At 35.5% G+C, this 14684-nt stretch overlaps 1 protein-coding gene across 13 annotated transcripts in view; it reads right to left on the reverse strand.

The window, feature by feature from the left end:
- The window catches only part of raskol (Ras GTPase-activating protein raskol), a 183630-nt gene that overhangs the window by 80354 nt on the left and 88592 nt on the right, over nucleotides 1-14684 (reverse strand). Inside the window, exon 1 of one of the 13 annotated variants that reach the window (XM_074084962.1) lies at nucleotides 9051-9221. The exons of 9 other annotated variants lie outside the window; for them this stretch is intronic. The gene's annotated coding sequence lies outside the window, so the exon portion shown is untranslated. Of the gene's footprint in view, nucleotides 1-8965; nucleotides 9222-14684 lie in introns of those variants that run through there. 3 more of the 13 variants (XM_074084950.1, XM_074084955.1, XM_074084943.1) reach the window with 3 other exon arrangements.

Below are 14684 nucleotides of genomic sequence, written 5' to 3' on the forward strand. Positions count from 1 at the left end.
CAGGTCAACCACGTCTAGGTCTTAAGCACTAAGTTTGTTAAAAAATGTCAGGACTCAGGAGGCTACAAGCCTAAGCCCAGCCAAGCCAAGCTTCTAATTCTATACGCCCTAACTCTATAAGCCCTAATTTCATCAAAATCTACATCTATGTCAAAATGAGTGGCTTGGCCGTTATGTTACTACAACAACTATTGTATAGCAGAAAAGTAATGAACACGAATATATTTTTCACCTTACGCCCATGTGACGAACCCAGCACAAGCTCCAAAGTCAGGGCCAATGACTAGGCTACTCGGTCGTTAATAGTAATGCGATTATTGAATCATAATAGCCACGTGAATGATAATTGCAGGTACAAATTGCGTTAATTCCCATAGAGCGCACCTAATTATACTAACCTTGTCTCATCTCATTGACGCCATAGATCTAATCGCAAGCGCATGGACTCGCGCCAACTTCATTGTTTACGCAATAAACTGTTTTATGCCTCGAACACAACCTACAAACATCCTACGGTAATTTTAAGTTCAATATTCTTACGTACTATTCTATAGGCATAAATTAAAATCGATTGCGGTATGTATGGAAGAGCATCAGTTCAGAACGGCTAAGTGCATTGTATAATATTCTTTTGTCTGTTGTGTTTGTATTTGTAAGGACAATGTTTGTATGAAAGAAATTTGAAAAATCGCAAATATATTGCCTGGCCCACTTATATTTTAGCCATGTAAAGCAAACTATTATGTTAAACAACTTCAAGTCATCAAGTACCTTTGAGTTTCATTTTGATTTTTCTCTACATGACACCATAGAATAAAATTGCCCAACACTACTAACCAAGCCTTATTTAATGATGTTTTTTTTAAATCTTTTTTTACATGCGACAAACTAAAAATCTTTTTCCACTATCCTAATACATTTAGAAACTTTCGCAATTTTTGTGCTGTAAAATCCTTAAAATATTCTAGACGTCATTCTGAATTCATCGTCACATAGTTATATCAAGAATTAATACGATTTAAACTTATGGCAGGTAATATAATTAAAGCTACAGCAGCTGTACAAAAGCGTTTGTACGACATTAGTCAGGCACTAATGGATCTTGCTTCAGTTTTCATTAGGATAGCTTTCAGAGAATATTAAGCAGTCATAAAATTTCTGAAATCGAACCTGGTTCGCTAAATTATAAATGCGAGCAGCGATCCAAAAGAGGGCTGTCTCAAATAAACCTTTTAACATTTTAGACAATTTGTGGAGTGTCTTAAATTCTTGATGTTCTTATTTTTTGCCATGATCTTGAATAAAAATTAATGTTGGATCTCGCATCAGTAGCTTCACACGTGCGCGTGTGTACTGTGGAATGACATACAAGCATCATTCATGAGATACATGTGCTGCGCTGCTATTTATATGTAAGTATATATAAACATACGTAGTACTTAGCACATGTGCCTTTTATATTGATCATTGAACGTGAGAAACTCGACATGTGGTGACTCTTGTACAGGTTGAAAGCTTTCAAGAAACTCTTACCGGTGGGATAATTGCCACTTCTCTCTTCCTTCCGTCATCCTTCTAAATTCTTCATAATATGATCTGACGTTGGCATTCTCCTTAATTTGGTTGTTTTTTATGTAGGTCTTCCGCTTTCTCTCCTCCCTTAAACTTTTCAGTCTAAAGTGCCTCACTTTATGAACTCCCAGGCCGTTTTTATTTTCACTAGCTTAACCTCTTTAAATTGTAACTAAATCTCATCAAGTCATTCGTGACCGCTAATCGTCCGAGGGAAATGACGACCTCGCCTGAAATGACGTCTGACCTTACGGACAGATTAGATCACGTTTATTCATCGGTGTTCTTAAACGTGGTCGCCTGTTTTACAGTAAACGCTGGAAAATCGTTAAATTTTAATAGAATACTGGGTATTCGCGCTACACAGATTTAACGTTTAACTACTGTTACAGGTGGCTTGGAGATTTAATCGCACGAAAATAGAAAAAACTATAATTAAAAAAAACGAACGTTATGTAAATTGTTTAATAAACAAACTTGACAAGTGTCATTGACGTGACACATAAGAGAGGCATCGAAAAAAATCCACATTCCCATTTATCTTTCTTTTGCTTAAAATTATTGTGTGAATTAAACACGACTTAGTTATGGACTTCAAAAAAAATCATAAATTAAGGACCTTTACGCTGTTTTACTGCTAATAATTAATCATCCTAACTTTTGATTTCCTTTTAAACAGTAAGAGTTAGGCCACTAGTGTTTTAGATAAAATAACTTCATTTGACCTGTAGATGGTCTCCTTAAGTTAACGGATATCAAAAACAACGTACGGTGTACATACAGAGTGTAACATTCAGATCGGTCAGTATAGGAAAGTCTGAAACTATAAGACGTACGAAGATCTGTTCTTAGGAACCAATGTCATCGATTTTAGTAACAAGAAAAACTGGATTCATACATTTAAAAAAAAGTACTCAGTTCGGATCGGAAACCAGGTCGTTTTGAAAAATAAAACTTACATTGGTTTCATCTTGTATATTATATTATATACTCGTTTATCATAGCTGGATCTCTTGTTAAAAACGCTTAAAATGTGGTTAAAAGGTTACATCTTTTAGAACCCTAATGAATATTTAAATATCCCCGCATTAGCTGAATTAGTAAACAACTTTCACGCATAAATAAAGTTAGCACAAAATACATAGGACATTGAAATGGCTAAACAACGACATTGTAGACTATTGACATGACCCAACGGGTGATCACACACAATCAATCCCATAATTGCTTTCTGTTATCAATTACCATTTTCATATAGGTAATTAGTTAATCACAATAATATCAATTAGTAAATATACGAGTAGGTACATTTAAAATTCTAACTAATAAAATAATGCATACAAGAGAAATTAAATAAAAACAGTCTCGAAGAGATTTCATTTTCAGTTGAGTTCAGTCATTTTCTATCCATAAAGGGAGATAACTATTTGACACTGCATTATGTATAGTTATAAATAAAATAGACCGCAGTTGTTCAAACAAGTAACAAAAACAGTCGGTCGTTGCATGGTAGCCTAAACTTGGGCTAAACGCAACACATCGTGGCGTTCTCGCACCGTGCCCTTGGCACTATTCAGCCTCGCCTCCTACCGATAATTAATAATCATTACTAATTTAAATAAGGACAGTAACCATGCTAAATAATATTATACTGGAAATGCGTCAGACAGGAAAATATTCTAACTGCAACGGAACCTGCCACAAGAGGGCGATTCGCTTAAAGTTCAAAGTAGTTCACTAACGAAATGAATTCTGATTGCTGATCTTATAAGGGGTCTCTTTTCATAATAACAAATCAAAAGAGGATCACGGGGAATGATGAAGATAGTCGAGCGTTGCCGACCACCCCTTTGCGCGTCGCGCCCGGCTGGGGAAAGCCTTTCAGGGCTCAATATTGAGAGGCACGCGTTTGTCGCTTATCTAAGCATCCATTGCACTTTAACGGATACAGCAGCGCTCCCCCTCGCAGTAACCAAGTTGCAGAGGGCCTAGGTCACCCCCGACCCCCCTTAGGGGTTGAAGATAAATGAACAATACTTAATGAATTACACAGGGCTCAACATGTTACGGAGATACGAAGGGGATGGTTGCATAAGCTTGCAATTTAGGGGTGAAATTCGTCGCATTCATTTTGTCGCCCTTCACAAAAAGATGCATATAATTAGGATGCACGTCTTTGGGAGCCACCTATTAAATTTATAATGAAGCTATACATCAAATACTTACCTACCACGCAAAATAGGCGTACACAGACGTCGAACGTCGATTAGCGGAGAACAGTCTGCTTCTACCCATACCTACATAAAATACTTCGTTAAGATGGAGCTCGAATAAGATGAAATAGTTACAGTTTGTGGGCAGTGCTTTCGGTTATTTCCTAGATTTATGCAGTTTTCATATGGCAGGCAAAAAGTTGATTAATTGATATATATGTATAAGTAATAAGCGGCTATAAGCGAAAAGAAAACTGCCGTTCAATTTCCATAATTATACACATAATAAGTATGTATGTATCCGCCCAAAGCAACTTTCGCTGAGAAATGCAAGTTTCTCTGGTCGCTGTCGCGAGCCGAGATAAATGTAGTTTGACAAGTGGCAGTCTGTCGGCCGACGGCATGCTAATACCGACTATTACGTAAGGCCAAGGCCCATGCAACACGTGCGAATATGAAGGGTGTACATTGTACCAACCCCAGGCCACACAGTATTCACTAATTGATTTTTACCAAGACACAATTTAGCTTGTTCTTTGTTATTGGCGGCACGCACAATGTTTAAAAACATATATTCAACCCTGCCACAGGCAGATCTTTTAGACGGAGTGTTCTTTTTATAATTTTTATAGTGACACGTTATATGTATTTAGTTAAGGTTTCTTAGATAAATTATCTTTGTCTTCTTTTTAAATGTTAATTTCATGTGTTTTATGTTATTTTATGTACAGTTGTTAAATAATAAAAAAGCAATATTCATAAAATTAAATATTCCTAAAGCCAAAGTGCAAATTACTCCTTTCCTTAGTGAAAACTGATTAACCGATAAGTAAGATCATTGAAAATGGCAGACGACCATCCATTTCCTCCGTGAGATCATAAGTTATTCAATGATATCATAGTTTGTTGAAACGTAAATACTAAATATTTATTATGTTTGTAATTCATTTACGCTTACAATAAACAATTCGCTAAGTAATAATAGACAATATTAATCGAGGCAATTAATAACAATTCAGTGCGGCACGGAAGTAAGACGCAAAAAATCACTAATGAGAATTAGAATACATTTTATGTAGTTTTGAAAACAAATATTTATGTAGTGAGCAACATATTTATAAGCTAATATTTACATAGTGCATAACAAATGGCACTTTCCGTCGTTTGTATGTAGCTATGTTGTATGCTTAGATCTTTTAAACCAAGCAACAGATTTTATTGCGGTTTCATCAATAAATAGTGATTCAAGAGGAAGGTTTATATGTTATATTCAGTTTAAACGAGCAAATCTTGTATATATATAAATAATCTCGGAAACGGCTCCAACGATTTCGATGAAATTTGGTATGTGGAGGTTTTCGGGGATGACAAATCGATCTAGCTTGGTCTTATCTCTGGGACAACGCTTATTATCGAGTTTTAGCCCGACCAAAGCTTGGTAGCCCAGGAACTATTTATAACTAGCGACGCTTCCGGCTTCACGTGGGTATATTTTGGGGAAAGGAAGTTATCACCCTTGATTAACTTTTATACATTTTGTAGTGTTTTTTTTTCTTCAAAGCTGCTCCTTGCGAGGCTGGGGCGAATCTCTAGCCTATGTATAAATAGGTTATGTAAATTAAGCTATTATTTGTACAGTCAAGGGCAAAGATATCGACACAGCCAAAGTAACAAAAACATGTATACACGACTTTATGCACTTAACATTAAGGCCGTGTATACATATTTTTGCAACTTTGGCCGTGTCGATATCTTGGCCCTTGACTGTACACATACCACCCCTGAAGTAAAAGTAGTTTAGGAAGGAGTATTCTGCACCACCTCATTGCACCTATCTTATGAGCAAAAATAATGAGTGACTTTCCTTTGATAATAGGTATAAACAGCAGGACATTGTACGCGGCTAAATATTTTTTGACCGTCACTATGTGCATCTCTTTCATACCGGACTAGTTAGAAAAAGAACTAGGAACCTCACTAAATACTTGTCGTTACCGTGCTGAGCATCAGAAAGTGCACACAAACTCACGCGTTTCTCCTAGCGTGTAGATTGCCGGCACCAACACAAAGGAATGATATGGGCCCGATGAAAAATAACAGACGGAACGAAAGAAATGGCTAGTTGCATCATCAGGAAGTAGCCATTACGGGTTCTGATCGCGAAATGGGCGAATTCTGTACGAGTTTGCACGGAGGTGAACGGTCAGCATCGATATTACATACTGTATTATGTAATATCGATGAAAAAATAATATTTTACAGAGTTTTTACTTAGACTTTATTACACTTAAACTCTCTGCCAAGCCGGCTAAGTCTCTGTCAAGTCCGCTTAGAACTTATTATTTTTTATCATTCCCTAGAATATCAGCTTATTGGCGGGCCAAGTTTAGAACTGTCATGTTAGTTTAGAGCTTAATGACAGAATTTTATCAAGTATTAGTTATACCTATACATTGGTTGCACCATTTCTGGCTCCAAAGACAGGAAATTCATATTAAATGCTTATAAAATGGTGTCTGGGCGTGAGAGGTACATAGAAGTAGTCTACAGTCAGGCATGGTATTCTATGTAATGTAATTATGTAGCAGCAATAATGACTATAAGTCCTAGTTTAAGTATGTGTAGTGTAAGTTTACTTGTACACTTGTGGCCTAATCATCAGTAGCCTCTATAGAATCCCAATGATTATGTACGATGTATGTATGTAAGATTAATGATAGTAATCAAGGCAAAAGATAGTTAACTTGACACAGATAATTGGAATCGAAACTGTTTTCTCTTGTTGATATGTATAAGAAAAACTAAAGACGATCCTACTACTTATATTATAAATGCGAGTTTGTGAGTGAGTGAGTATGTTTGTTACTCCTACACGCTGAAACGGCTGGACAGATTTGGATGAAATTTGGTATATACGTAGCTGGACATCTGGAATAAAACATAGGCTACTTTTTATTCCAATATTCACACGGGATAGGGATAAAATCTCGAAACAACAACCACTGGGCATAGAAATTTGACATGATTGTTTTTAATGTAACGTCAATGAAAATCACGATTTAACTTTCGGAAATTCCTACGGGAATTTTTGAAAATCCCAAAATTTCATTTAAGCTACTGGATCTAATGATTTACGTGTGCGAAGACGCGGGTAAACACTAGTATTTGATATTACATTATCGAATGATGAAATAACCTACAAGTATGCCTACGAACCTTCGCCAAGTTAATACGCACAGGTACGATTAGGACACTCATCGTATTGTTTATCAAATAGGTAGGTATGTTTAGACCATACGTACAGTGTTATATGCTTCATAATGTAAAGGTACCTCAACTACAAATAGTAGCCGGGTCAAATCACGTACAAAATGAAGCAGACAGAACATTAAAGTTTCAAGTGTCGACTGCACAAGCGATCAGTTTTGAGGAATGATAACAAGAAATGAATGGCTGCCTCGGCTGGCATGCACTTGAACTGTTTGTGTTATAAGACTACGGAACCACCCAAAGTAGTTCGCTGTTAACATTGAATTTCATTGAATTTTTTGAGATCGCTCTGAAGCGATATGGCCGCGTAATGCTTTTCTTGTGAATTTTCTCCATGCATCTGTATCAATAAAGTGCCATATGAGTAAAAAAAACTTTAGATGTTTGACGACCAGATAGCCAAGTGGTTAGCTTAGAGAACCTGACAACGAAGCTAGAGGTCCCTAGTAGTAACGAACGTGTCCGTCTGTATCATAGATAAGTCGACGTTCCATATATTCAAAAAATGACTTAAGTCCCATAAAAATTGTTAAGATTTCATATTTCTAAGACTATAATTTGATTCGTTCTCTGTATTCTGTTTGGAAAGAGAGACACGATGATATTTTCAACATTTCGCTACGATAAATAATTAATTTATTACATTTTTTTTAAGATGAACATATTCTAAATGGTAAACTCCAAAACTACCACACAACAGATCCATTACTTTTGTCTAGTCTCAATTTAAAAAAAAAGATCACGTAAATCTGACGTAGACGTTGCCAAAATTATGACAGCTCCTTTTTCTGGTGAAAAGGGCAAAGGAAACATATCTATTCTGTGGTAGTGTTGGCAAATTCAGATATATTTTTTTAAATTTTTAGTATTTTTGAAATATGGAGAAATAAATTATAATAAATATTTTCCCATGTTCAGGAACCAAAACTCTTTCGATTCCTTTCCTGTAGTAGTTTACAGGTGTTAAAAAAATGAAATCTTGTCAATTCTGCGCACTACTACATACAATCTTAGGTTTTTTACTTATGTTGGATTGTAATTTTTAAATGTTTAGAATAGTTAAGGCAGGTTCTCTATTAGAATATTTGGCTTTGGACTTGTGTTACGTGCGATAACTAAAAATTCTATTCGACACCCAACGGGATTTTATTTCGGTCTGCCATTATTGGGGGATGAACCAGAAAGAAACCTACTGGAATAACTTTTTGCTACCGACTGTTCCTTTTGAATAACAAGCCATTATTGCTCTATCTACGCGTAAAACCAAATTTCAAAACAAAAAAAAAATTTATGGATTAATTTATCCAATGCAATGATGAGTAAGTAATTTATCCTTAAACAAATGACACTCGCAAATTAAAAGTACCTATCATTAATGTACGGTATGTTAGCTCGAAGGTACTTTGATTTTAACTGGCTGGATCATTGTTAATGCCCGTACTCCGCATGAATAATTAAACAGGAAAATAAGACCGTGACAATATTATTTAAGAAACAAGATGTACATTCTACCAATTTGATCGTTAGGCCACCACAGAACCTTGTCATCGTGATATTTTAAGTCATTTGATGAGCATTGCTTTAGACAAATAAAATTAATTACTATGATAAGGCCCCATGGACTCCATGATGTCCCTGGAATCAAATTAGTTTACTGTACCTACCTATTGTTTTTTGTTTCACCTTTGTCGCGGGAACTTAATATATTATATAGATCACCTGGGTAGAGGATACTATGAAGACCTTCATCATACTATAACATAAATTAAATACATAGTAGTCTTCTTTAAAATAGTGGCGTTAAAAAAGGTTATTTACATAATCTTATAGGTACGTGATTGTGTTGTGTAAGTTAAACACCGCTAACATAAAAATTAATCCATTTGTAATAATTACTTATTTCTTCTTACTCTTTAACGACGCTTTTATTTGTTTACATGCACCGATAAGAAACCTTACGCTTGCAGTGATATCTTAACAGCTGATTCACCGCACCATAGACACAACTTGTAACTTTTAAACGCTTAACAACCAGGTCCACAGACAACACTGTACGCATTCACGATAACTTTACTGACACAAAAGTCACGCGTGCGAAAAAATAAAAAGATTCGAAATTCAATTCGAATTGGAGTCCGATGTGGCGCGTCGGAAGCGGCAAACTGACGCGCGCCGCGCGCCACTACCAACTGCTGCCATTGAGTCAGAGTAGGGGCGTCACACGCGTAATTTTCCGCTTATTAACAATTAACACTGAGATACCACAAGAAAAATGTTCACGATTGCCCGACTTTACATCTGAATGACTATATCCGTGGTGATGATGATGAACTCATAACACGATACGGTGAAAGTTTTTATTTTATTGTTTTTATCTCGACTCGATCGGTTCGATCGATGTATAAGTTAGTTTAAGACATGCAAGTTGTAACTTTTTAAATCAGATTTAATTTAATTTAATGCTAAAACAGATCAGAAATTTGATTCCTGACCCACCGTAGAACGTTCTCACAGTAACTGTCATAATAAATTCCATTGTCAAGCAATGTGGTGTCACTATGACTTTTTGTACGAAAAGGTTCCACAGTGGGTCATTAATTCAGTTGGTTCGAGTGTACGTCCGTTAAAAATACGGTCAAGTGCGAGTCAAACTCGTGCATCGAGAGTTTCGTATATAAGCACAGTTTTGAGATATTAGCGATGTTATTTTTGTCCTATACACTTGTTGTTGTTTGTAATGAAGAGGTTTTGGAAAGAGAAGAGAATATTAAGTAATAGAAACCATAGAGAATCGGAGAGGGAAAATGATTGGTCATCTTATAAGACATGATTGAGTTCATAAATGTCATTTTAGAAGGAAAAGTGTATGGGAAGCGAAAAAGAGGGAGACAGGGAATTGATTATACAAAGCAAATAAAAGAGAAAGTAGCGTCATGTCGTACGAGTATAAAGAGGTTAAGGAGGCAGCTTTGAGTAGAGAGAAGTGGAGAGCCATCCATCAGCTACACCGACAAGAGTGTAACTCTTAAATAAGAAAGAAAGATTTGTTTGTTATTCATATTTTTTCAATTAGGTACTCTTTTCTTTTTTTTTTTCTTCATTTTCGTAAATAATTTATTTTTATACTTACTACAAAAATAGGTGTAATATTTGAGCCCCTATCAATAGTTTCATTTGATAGGTACCTATGTGGCACGGTAAAGTAAATATTTGAATTGTACCCATTTCGAATTGTATTAATCTTTGCTACACATACGTGTTTAAGTCACAAAAATCACAGAACGCATGTGTGCATCAAATTTAGATTAAGTAATTAGATAGGCAAACAAACACACGAATGACCTTATTAGGGTTCTAATTTATTTCCTTTCGACGTAAAACCTGAAATTCACAGTCGACTTAGTTTTCCCAGTTTTCGATCGGCATGTCTATTGTATATAAATTGTATGTACTTACTTACTTACTCATAGTATTTTAATGGTTGAATTCTTATTTTAACTGATTTTATTGAGTTCAGATCTCGAAATCAGATTCAAATCTGGTGTTATAACACAACTTTTTCCAAACTAAAAATAAATCATCAAAAAATAGTAGGTTTTGGCTAATACAGAGTAAAATTAAAGCTCACGTCAGTATCTCATACAAAAGGGTACGTGGCAGCCCTAACGACTTAATTACAAAGACAATAGGTATGAAGTGGTTACTCCACCGCGACGCGCCGCCACTGTCGCCGACGCGCGGATAATACACCGCACCACAATATCGTGATAGTTTTGAGTTCTTGTTGAAAGTGATTGACGCTAAAGCTAGGGCGCCACTGTCTTTGTATTTGTATTGTTTTGCTTACAAGGAGCGTTATTGTTATACCTACTACCTACTAGTGCACGTTCATCACTGATGGTGACAAGTCGATGGTCGATGTGTGCGTCCCATAATATGTTAACTATGCCAACATCCTAATCCTAAATTTCTTAAGTTTCGTTTATCCTTTTTTTTTCAGATAATTTCAGACAAACACAAGATTTCTATTTCTATTGGAGACAGATAAAGCGACCTACACTACACAATGTTGCCCTCAATCGCGAAAATGTATTACTATCAATAAAGTAAATATAAAACTACATGAAGTCAATAATGCGTCTCTATTAAATGGTAAGAGTGTATGTATGTATAGGTATAACTATACCGATCTGTCCGAGAATGCACCTTTACGACTGGGGGTATACGCTTTTTTCCAGTTAATTAACTATAGAAACTCGTCGGCGACATTTAATAAGAGAAACTGCGAGTATAGCGAACTGAGTCAGAGTTGCGTCTCTCTTATTCGATGTGTCCGCAACAGAGCGAGTGTATAGGGACACCTTTTAACTGACAAACGCTTGCTAAACCGATTTCAATTATAGATGATTTGTATTTATTTGGCACGAGTTTTTCTTGCGAGTTTTATCTCTATACAATTCTGTTCTCGGTATCCCTACCCTACGAAACTACGCAGTTAAAAGTTATAAGATTTTTTATATTTTTTTGTTTAAATGAGGAACAAGGCTCTGATATTAATTAAAATGATTATAATTAATATCTCTTTGCGCGCTAATATTAACGGACTGGTTCGTCCATATTCATAGGAAAAGAAAAAGCTAGCAGCATTATACATAAATATGTATTGCGATTTTCCATCTCAATACGCGTTAGCTCTTATCTATATATGTATTTTTGGTATTCGTTTTTTTGGTGCTGATTAAAAAGACGGTCAAGTACGAGTCAGACTCGCGCACCGAGGTATGTAACAAATAGATCGTTGATGGATTCTCGAGGATTGTTCCTTGTTCCCGTTTTATCCGATTGTTTTTGAATGTAGAAGCTTTATTTTTTTACAGGTTTAAGGGGCCGCAGTCATTATTAGGTGTAAATTTCAACTTTATACCTCCACGCGTTCCCGAGAAAAATGTCTTGACAGACAGACGGACAACAAAGTGATCCTATAACAGTACTACAACGTTACTAAGCTTAACGTTTAACGTTACTAATTACTATACTTGTAACTGTCATTTTTGTAATTTATAATGTTTTAATAGGTATTGAATAAATAAATATACTAAGACCTAAAAATCTACGACAATGTTGCCACTGAAATAAAATGTGTGTACATTCCTTTTTTTAAAACTCACGATAGAATATTCCTTTTATTAGTAATTTCGATTATATAATTTAAAGAAGTAAATTTTGTTTATTTACTTTTACATAAATACTAGACGCCTGAATAAAAACTTAATTATTTCGTAATTTTTGGTTGAAAAACTGGTATTGTGCTTGTATTTCTTCAGGTATTCATAACATCTGGTGCAATAATTTACAATTAAGATAAAATCAAACTAATATTTGATTTAATTTTTTACATACATTTAGCTAATCAACAAAACTGCAGAGTAATAGTATGTAGCGCGCTGTATGGGGTTTATGGTGGCTAAATATGGTGGTTAAAACCTTTCCTGTGATTTAATATGAGGCCTATTACTAAGACTCAGTTGTCCGTCTGTCATTAGGCTGTACTGTATCTCATAACATAAACCATGGCAGTTGAAATTTTCACAAATAATGTATTCTGTCGCGGCCATAACAACAAATACGAAAAAAACGGAATAAAATAAATATTCAGGACTACACTGTGGTAGAACAACGCAACCTTATCCTGTTTATGTTCCTTAGAATAAAATTGTCTCAATGTTAGTTGAGAGTTAAAAATAAGTTAGTACCTAAATATATTTTTTTCACAAAATCCTTATTTAATAACAATACAAGGAATCATATTAAAAAAGGTTATTATTATTCCCCTCAATGGCGGCCTTAAGGCTAAGGCCAATGTCAGTTAAATTAAAGATAAATATATTCTTCTTCTTCACGTTGTACGGTGATTGTAGTTTTTGCAACTTGATAGCAAAATTCCAGGAACCACGCGGAGACAACTTGCACATTAAAAAATGGCAGTCACGAAAGCAATTATAGAATTTTGTGATCGCTGTTAAAAAAGGTTGGCGAAACCTGAAAAGTTTATTTGAGAGTGACAGAAGTGACATTGAGAGATTAAACAGTGACATATCGTAGATTTTTTGGTCTTGAATTCCAGTTTTTAGTATAGGTACGGAACCCAAAAACATTGCTAATTTAGAAGTAAAGTAATCCTACTAATATTATAAATGTGAAAGTTTGTGAGTGAGTGAGTATGTGAGTGAGTGAAAGAGTGAGTGAGTATGTTTGTTACTTTTTCACGCTGAAACGGCTGGACGGATTTGGATGAAATTTGGCGAAAAGTTAGTTTATAACCTGGATTAAAACATAGGATACTTTTTATCCCAGTATTCCCACGGGATAGGGATAAAATCACGAAATAACAACCTCTGGGCTTAGAGTCATGAAATTTGATATGTAGGTAGTTGGACGTTTGGAATAACAGATAGGTGACTTTTTGACCCGATATTCCCACGGGATACTTAGGGATAAAATCTTGAAATAACAACCGCAGGGCTTAGAGCCATGAAATTTAGTATGTAGGTAGCTGGACCTCTGGAATAACACATAGGCTACTTTTTATCCCGATATTCCCCGGGATAGGGATATAATCTTGAAATAATAACCGCTGGGCTTAGAGTCATGAAATTTAGTATGTAGGTAACTGGACGTCAGGAATTACACGTAAGGGACTTTTTGACTCGATATTCCCACGATACCTAAGGATAATCTCGAAATAACAACCACTGGGTTAGAGCCATGAATTTTGATATGTAGGTAGCTGGACCTCTGGAATAACACATAGGCTATTTTTACCCCGATATTCCCACGGGATAGGGATAAAATCTTGAAATAATAACCGCTGGGCTTAGAGTCATGAAATTTAGTATGTAGGTAGCTAGACGTCTGGAATAACACATAAGCGACTTTTTGACCCGATATTCCCACGGGATACCTAGGGATAAAATCTCGAAATAACAACCACTGGGCTTAGAGCCATGAAATTTGGTATGTAGGTAGCTGGACCTCTGGAATAACACATAATCTATTTTTTACCCCGATATTCCCACGGGATAGGGATAAATTCTTGAAATATTAACCGCTGAGCTTAGAGTCATGAAATTTGGTATGTAGGAAGCTGGATGTCTAGAACACAAAGACGACTTATTGACCCGATATTACCATGGGATACCTAGGAATAAAATGTCGAAATAACAACCGCTAGGCTTAGAGGCATGAAATTTGGATGTAGGTAGCCGTATGTCTGGAATAACACATAAGTACGCTACTTTTTATCCCGATATTCCTACGGTATAGTTTTGTAACTAAGGGACCCCATACATCCCTGTATTATTATTATTATTATTTCGTATTTTTTTCTTTGATTGTATACAATACAAAACAATAACTCTTTATTGCACACCAATACAGTAAACAGTACAGAAAACACAAGTATATACATAGAGATTTTCTAAGGTAAGCAATAGGCGGCCTTATCGCTTCAGAGCGATCTCTTCCAGGCAACCTTTACAATGGACAGAAATAAGGAATACATTTTAGCAGGTGGTGCAATTTACAGTAGATTAGAGCTGTATCAAGAATACATAAAACTAACACATACAA

The sequence above is a fragment of the Choristoneura fumiferana genome, chromosome Z, assembly GCF_025370935.1.
Source record: "Choristoneura fumiferana chromosome Z, NRCan_CFum_1, whole genome shotgun sequence".
NCBI classification, from domain to species: Eukaryota; Metazoa; Arthropoda; class Insecta; order Lepidoptera; family Tortricidae; genus Choristoneura; species Choristoneura fumiferana.